A 6,639-nucleotide genomic window follows, 5' to 3' on the forward strand; every position below is an offset into this window, starting at 1 on the left:
TGCTCTTACCAGACTAAAACTGATTAAAGACAAAGCATGAATATGTAACCATACTCTAGACATCTAGCACATCCCAACCGACATGACAAATTGCCGATAATAAACACATAACACAAAATACAAAATAATAAACAGACAGAAAATAGATATGGTGCATATAAAACTATTCACCTACCCCTCCCCACCCCCTTTGGAAGTTTTCATGTTTTATTGTTTTACAACATTGATTCACAATGGATTTAATTTGGCTTTTTTTGACACTGATCAACAGAAAAGAGTCATCTGTGCCAAAGCGAAAACTGATTTCTACAACTTAGTCTAAGTTTTCTACAATTATTAAATACAAAATAATTGATTGCATAAGTATTCATCCCCTTCAAGTCAGTATTTAGGAAATGCACCTTTGGCAGCAATTACAGGCTTGAGTCTGTGTGGATAGGCCTATCAGCTTTGCACATCTGGACGCTGCAATTTTTCCCCATTCTTCTTTACAAAACTGCTCAAGCTCTGACAGATTGCATGAGATAGTGAGGAAACAGCCTTTTTCAAGACCAGCCACAAATTCTCAATTGGATTGAGGTCTAGACTCTGATTTGACCCCTACAGGACATTAACTTAGCTGTTTTTAAGCCATTCCCGTGTAGTTTTGGTTTTATGCTTGGGGTCATTGTCTTGTTGGAAAACAAATCTTTTGCCAAGTCGCAGTTCCCTTGTAGACTGCATCAGGTTTTCCTCCAGGATTTCCCTGTACTTTGCTGCATTCATTTTACCCTCTACCCTCACAAGCCTTCCAGGATACAGCCACCACCATGCTTCATGGTAAGGATGGTGTGTTTTGGTTATGTTCGGTGTTTGGCTTACATCAAACATAGCATTTAGTCTGATAGCTAAAAAGCTCAATTTTGATTTCATCAGACCATGAACCCTCTTCCAGCTGACTTCAGAGACTCCCACATGCTTTCTGACAAACTCTAGCTGAGATTTAATGTAGGCTTTCTTTCAACAATTGCTTTCTCTTCACCTATAAAGCTGTGACTGGTGAAGCACCTAGGCAACGGTTGTTGTATGCGCAGCCTCTCCCATCTCAGTTACTGAAGCTTGTAACTCCTCCAGAGTTGTCATAGGTCTCTTGGTGGTCTCCCTCACTCGTCCCTTTCTTGCACAATCACTCAGTTTTTGAGGACGGCCTACTCTAGGCAGATTTACAGCTGTGCCATATTCTTTCTATTTCTTGATGATTGACTTAACTGTACTCCAAGCAATATTCAGTGACTTGGAAAATTTCTTATATCCCTCTCCTGACTTGTGCTTTTCAATAACCTTTCTGTGGAGTTGCTTGGAGTGTCCTTTTGTCTTCATGGTGTTGTTTTTGCCAGGATACTGACTCACCATCAGTTGGACCTTCCAGATACTGGTGTATTAATTGATTGAAAATCCTTGACTGCACACAGATGATCTCCATTTAACTAATGATGGGTGGCTTCTAAAACCATTTGGCTGCACTGGTGATGATTTTATGTGTCATATTAAAGAGGGTGGGGTGAATTCTTATGCAATCAATTATTTTGTGTTTTATGTTTGTAATTCATTTAGATCACTTTGAAGAGATCTGTTTTCATTTTGACATTAAAGAGTCTTTTTCTGTTGATGTGTCAAAAAAGCCAAATTAAATCCACTGTGATTCAATGTTGTAAAACAATAAAACATGAAAACTTCTAATGGGGAGAATACTTTTTATAGGCACTGTTCATACTGTAGCACCTACAGAGGACACTCTAACTGGCTGGTATGGGGGGGGAGGAGCAGTGCTCAGGACTAAAATAAGCTACAGAAAGTTGTAAACTCAGTCATTTCCACTCACCTCCCCAACATTGAGGATATTTTCAAAAGGCTATGCCTCAGGAAGACAGTATTCATTATTAAGGACCCCCACCACCTAGGACATGCCCTGTTCACATTACTACCATCAGGAAGGAGGTACAGGAGCCTGAAGGCACACACTCAGCAATTCAGGAACAGCTTCTTCCCCTCTGCCATCTGATTCCTAAATGGACATTGAGCCCCTGAACACTACCTCACTACTATTTTATTTGATTTTCTCTTTTTGTACTGTTTATTTAAAGTAACTTTTTAAGTATTTTAAGTATTTTTAAGTTTTAAGTATTTTAGTATTTAGATTTTAGCACTGTACTGCTGTTGCACAACAAATTCACCACATATGCTAGTGATACTATACCTGATTCTGAGTTCTATGCTCCACATAATCCTTTTTCCATTCAATTGATCTCATCAGAACTGTCAAATCCCCATGCATCCTATAATTATCTCCTGCACTTTTGAAATCATCAAAGCCAGTGATCATTAATGGAGAATGTGTGGAGCAGGTTAAGACCTACAAGTATCTGGGAGTACAGTTAGACGAGAAGCTAGACTGGACTGCCAACACAGATGCCTTGTGCAGGAAGGCACAGAGTCGACTGTATTTCCTAAGAAGGTTGGCGTCATTCAATGTCTGTAGTGAGATGCTGAAGATGTTCTATAGGTCAGTTGTGGAGAGCGCCCTCTTCTTTGTGGTGGCGTGTTGGGGAGGAAGCATTAAGAAGAGGGACGCCTCACGTCTTAATAAGCTGGTAAGGAAGGCGGGCTCTGTCGTGGGCAAAGTACTGGAGAGTTTAACATCGGTAGCTGAGCGAAGGGCGCTGAGTAGGCTACGGTCAATTATGGATAACTCTGAACATCCTCTACATAGCACCATCCAGAGACAGAGAAGCAGTTTCAGCGACAGGTTACTATCGATGCAATGCTCCTCAGACAGGATGAAGAGGTCAATACTCCCCAATGCCATTAGGCTTTACAATTCTACCGCCAGGACTTAAGAACTTTTTAAAAGCTATTATTAATGCTTTTTGAGATAGTGATTTAGATGCATATCATATTTTTTTACTGAGTTAAGTATTGTATGTAATTAGTTTTGCTACAACAAGTGTATGGGACATTGGAAAAAAGTTGAATTTCCCCATGGGGATGAATAAAGTATCTATCTATCTATCTATCTATCTATTTCCCTGACGCTCATTTTATCAAAGTATGTAATGCATTCTATCTCCTCCCTGAGTAAAAACAATAATCACTTTCATGCTGGGTTGCTTAGTGCTCATTTTTCTCTAAATCTACTCAGAAAATTTTAAGTGCAGATACCTCTATGAGGTCACTGTTAAATGTTCAGTTTTGCAAAAGTAACTACCTAAACTGCATTGAATTTGCTGGCCCTCAGCTCTGGCATACCCTTGCTCAGCCTTTGTAATCTTTCCATATTCCTTGGAATATTCTGTAGGTGATCAGAATCTGTGCTGAATTTGCACAGCAGCTTAACTGTTGTCCTTGGTAAAGTTAACATAACAATGTTTGAATCGTAAATTCTAAAAGAATGTCAGTGTTTTGCTAAAATTGGAATTGCTTGTTCACTATGCAATGCTGTTCTAAATTATTTATTCCCTGCCATTCATATTCCCTTGTAACAATGTGACCCATCATCTCTGCTGGATCTCAGAGCATTCCCATTAATCCCATTTTGTTATAGCCTATCTCTCATAATCCCATCAACTCATCCCCTCCCCAATTTACTCATGACCACCTACACCAGAGGAATTTATATTTGCAACCTTTGGGTGCCTTGGTAGCTTAGCGGTTAGCACGACACTATTACAGCTGGGGGCATCAGAATTCAGAGTTCAATTCCAGTGTCCTCTGAAATAGACTCTGTATGTCCTCCATGTGTTCTGGTTTCCTCCTACAGTCCAAAGACGTATGAGGTAGGTTAATAGGTAAATTGTCCCGTGATTAGGTTAGGGTTAAATTGGGGTTGCGGGGCAGCAGAGCCAGAAGGGCCTTTTCCAGGCTGTGTCTCTAATTAAACAAACCAACACAGCCTGGGGAATGAAGGACAAACAGGATGGGTGTGATAGTCAGGTTGGACTCTGAGTCCATGCTGCAATTGACTGTGGTTCTTCCCATTCAGCAACACCGACACTGTCTCAGGGAGAACGGACTGAACAGACAGAGAAAGTGGTTGCGATATCTGAGCAAACACACAAAGTGCTGGAGAAACTCAGCAAATCAGGAAGCATCTATGGAGGGGAATGACGAGTCAATATTTTAGAGCAAGACCCTTTGTCAGGACTGGGAAGGAAGGAGGCAGAAGCCAGAGTAAGAAGGTGGGGGAAGGGCAGGAGCACCAGCTGACAGGCAATAGGTGAGACCAGGTGAAGGGGAAGGTAGGCGAGTACGGAAAGGGGAATAAATTCAGAAGCTGGCTGGACATAGGTGTAGGAGATAAAGAGCTAAAGAAGAAAGAATCTAATAGGAGAGGACAGCGGATCATGGGAGAAAGAGAAGGAGGAGGGAAGCAGAGGGAGTTGATGGGCAGGTGAGGAGAAGGGAAGGGATTAGAGAGGAACCATGATGGAGAATGGAGAAAGTGAGAAGTGTGGGGGGGGAGGAGGACATCGAATAGACTAAGATAGGTACATGGATAGGATGGATAGGAGGTGTTTCAAGGGATAAGGATTAAACATGGGCAAATAGGACTAGTATATTGAGCATCAAGATCATCGTTGATGAGTTTGGCCAAAGGGTCTGTTTCCATACGGTATTACTCAATAGCTCATTAACTCTAAGAACCAAAGGCCTGAATTATCCGGAGAGGTTGTGCAGGTTAGGAGCACTTTATTCTTTGGAAGGTAGGAAACTGACAGGTGACCTTATCAAGATGTATAAAAACTCAAGGGGCATATATACGGTGAATGCATGCCATACTTTGGAACCAAGAGGAAAGATTGAAAAGGACCTTGAGGGTATCGTTTTAATGCAGAGAGTATATGACATGCTAATAAAGGAAGTGGTTGAGGTAGATGCAATATCAACATTAAAAGGCACTTGGGTGGGGGTCATTGATTGGAGGACTGTACTGTGCAGACACAGGAGAATTGTCCCTGAACAAGTCTGATGAAGAGCTTTAAAAAGTAGGAAGTTTTTTCAGCTGGAGCCATTGATTGCAGTACAGATCAGATGCAGGAGAAGAGTTTCCATGCAAGTCCAGCAGAGCTTCAAAAACCCAGTTTCCATAAAAGAGGGGATCCGTCTAGTGGAGCAGTCATTGTGAGAGCGGTCATCGTTGGGGTGGTCTGAGTCAGAGTGGCAAGGCTTTGACTCAGCAGGCTTCAGTGAGAATGGGCAGAGGTAAGGTAAGTAAGTAAGTTCATTCCTTGTTTCTCATTTAACTCTTGAGAAAATGAAGGTATGGCTGCAGTGTCAGTGTTCTGTTTTGAGTATCCGATGTGAGATTTCCAGGAAACTTCCGGCTTCTGCATCTGCACCAGGTACATCGAGATACAGCTCCTTAGAGACTGTGTTAGGGAACTGGAGCTGCAGCTCGATGACCTTTGGCTTGTTCGAGCAAGTGAAGCGGTGATAGATGGGAGCTATGGGGAGGTGGTCACCCAAGGCTACAGGAGACAGATAAATGGGTGACTGTCATGAGAGGGAAGGAAGAACATTAGATAATGGAGAGCACTCTTGTGGCTGCCCCCCTCAACAATAACTACTCTATTTTGAGTACTGTTGTGGGGTGGGGGGGGGAAATGACCTAACTGGGGGAAGCAGCAGTGCCCGTGCCTCTGGCACTGAGTCTGGCCCTGTGGCTCAGAAGAGTGGGGAACTGAAGAAGATGGCAGCAAACAATATCAAACTGAATAGAAAAGGCTTTTTCAGACATGTAAAAATTAAAAGGGAGATGAGATTGGATGTAGGACCACTGGAGAAATAATACCGGGGTATGAGGAGATGCAGATGAACTAAATGAATATTTTGCATCAGCATTCACTGTGGAAGACACTAGTAATGAGCCAGATATTGAAGGGTGTGAGGAAGAGAAGTGAGTGCAGCTACTATGACAAAGGAGAAGGTACTCAAAAATCTGAAAGACCTGAGGGTACATAAGTCATCCAGGCTAGAGGAACTGCACCCTAGGGTTCTGAAAGAGGTAACGGTAGAAATTGTGGAGGCATTAGTAATGATCTTTCAAAAATCATTGGACTCAATAGGCTTCAATAAGTACACTTAATGTCAGAGAAATGTATACAATATATATCCTGAAAATCTTTTTCTTCGCAAACATCCACGAAAACAGAGGAGTGCCCTGAGAATGAAAGACAGTTAAAACATTAGAACCCGAAAACTACCCCCAGCTCCCCCCTCCCACGCACAAGCAGCAACAAGGCAATGATCCACCACCCCCCCCCCCCCCCAGCAGAAGAGCATCAGTGCAACCCACCAAGCACTCAAACAGGCAGCAAAGCATCAATAAAGACACAGACTTGCAGTTACCCCAAAGACTACTCGTTCACCTGGTAATTCAACATACCACAGGCCCTCTCTCTCTCCCTAATGAGGGAAAAAGTGGTGCCTCCATTTCACAATAAAAGGGGAGACATAACAAACAACTCGTTGATTTACGATGTTAAAAGTCTGTTGCGTCAGTTTTCCCAAGCTCTGTGCCCGTAGAGTCAGCACCAAAAAGGCTCGGCTCTCTGGACTCACAGCCCACGGTAGCTAATCCTTTGCTCCCGGTGTTCCATGTTC

Source organism: Hemitrygon akajei, chromosome 10 (assembly GCF_048418815.1).
Source record: "Hemitrygon akajei chromosome 10, sHemAka1.3, whole genome shotgun sequence".
Taxonomy (NCBI): domain Eukaryota; kingdom Metazoa; phylum Chordata; class Chondrichthyes; order Myliobatiformes; family Dasyatidae; genus Hemitrygon; species Hemitrygon akajei.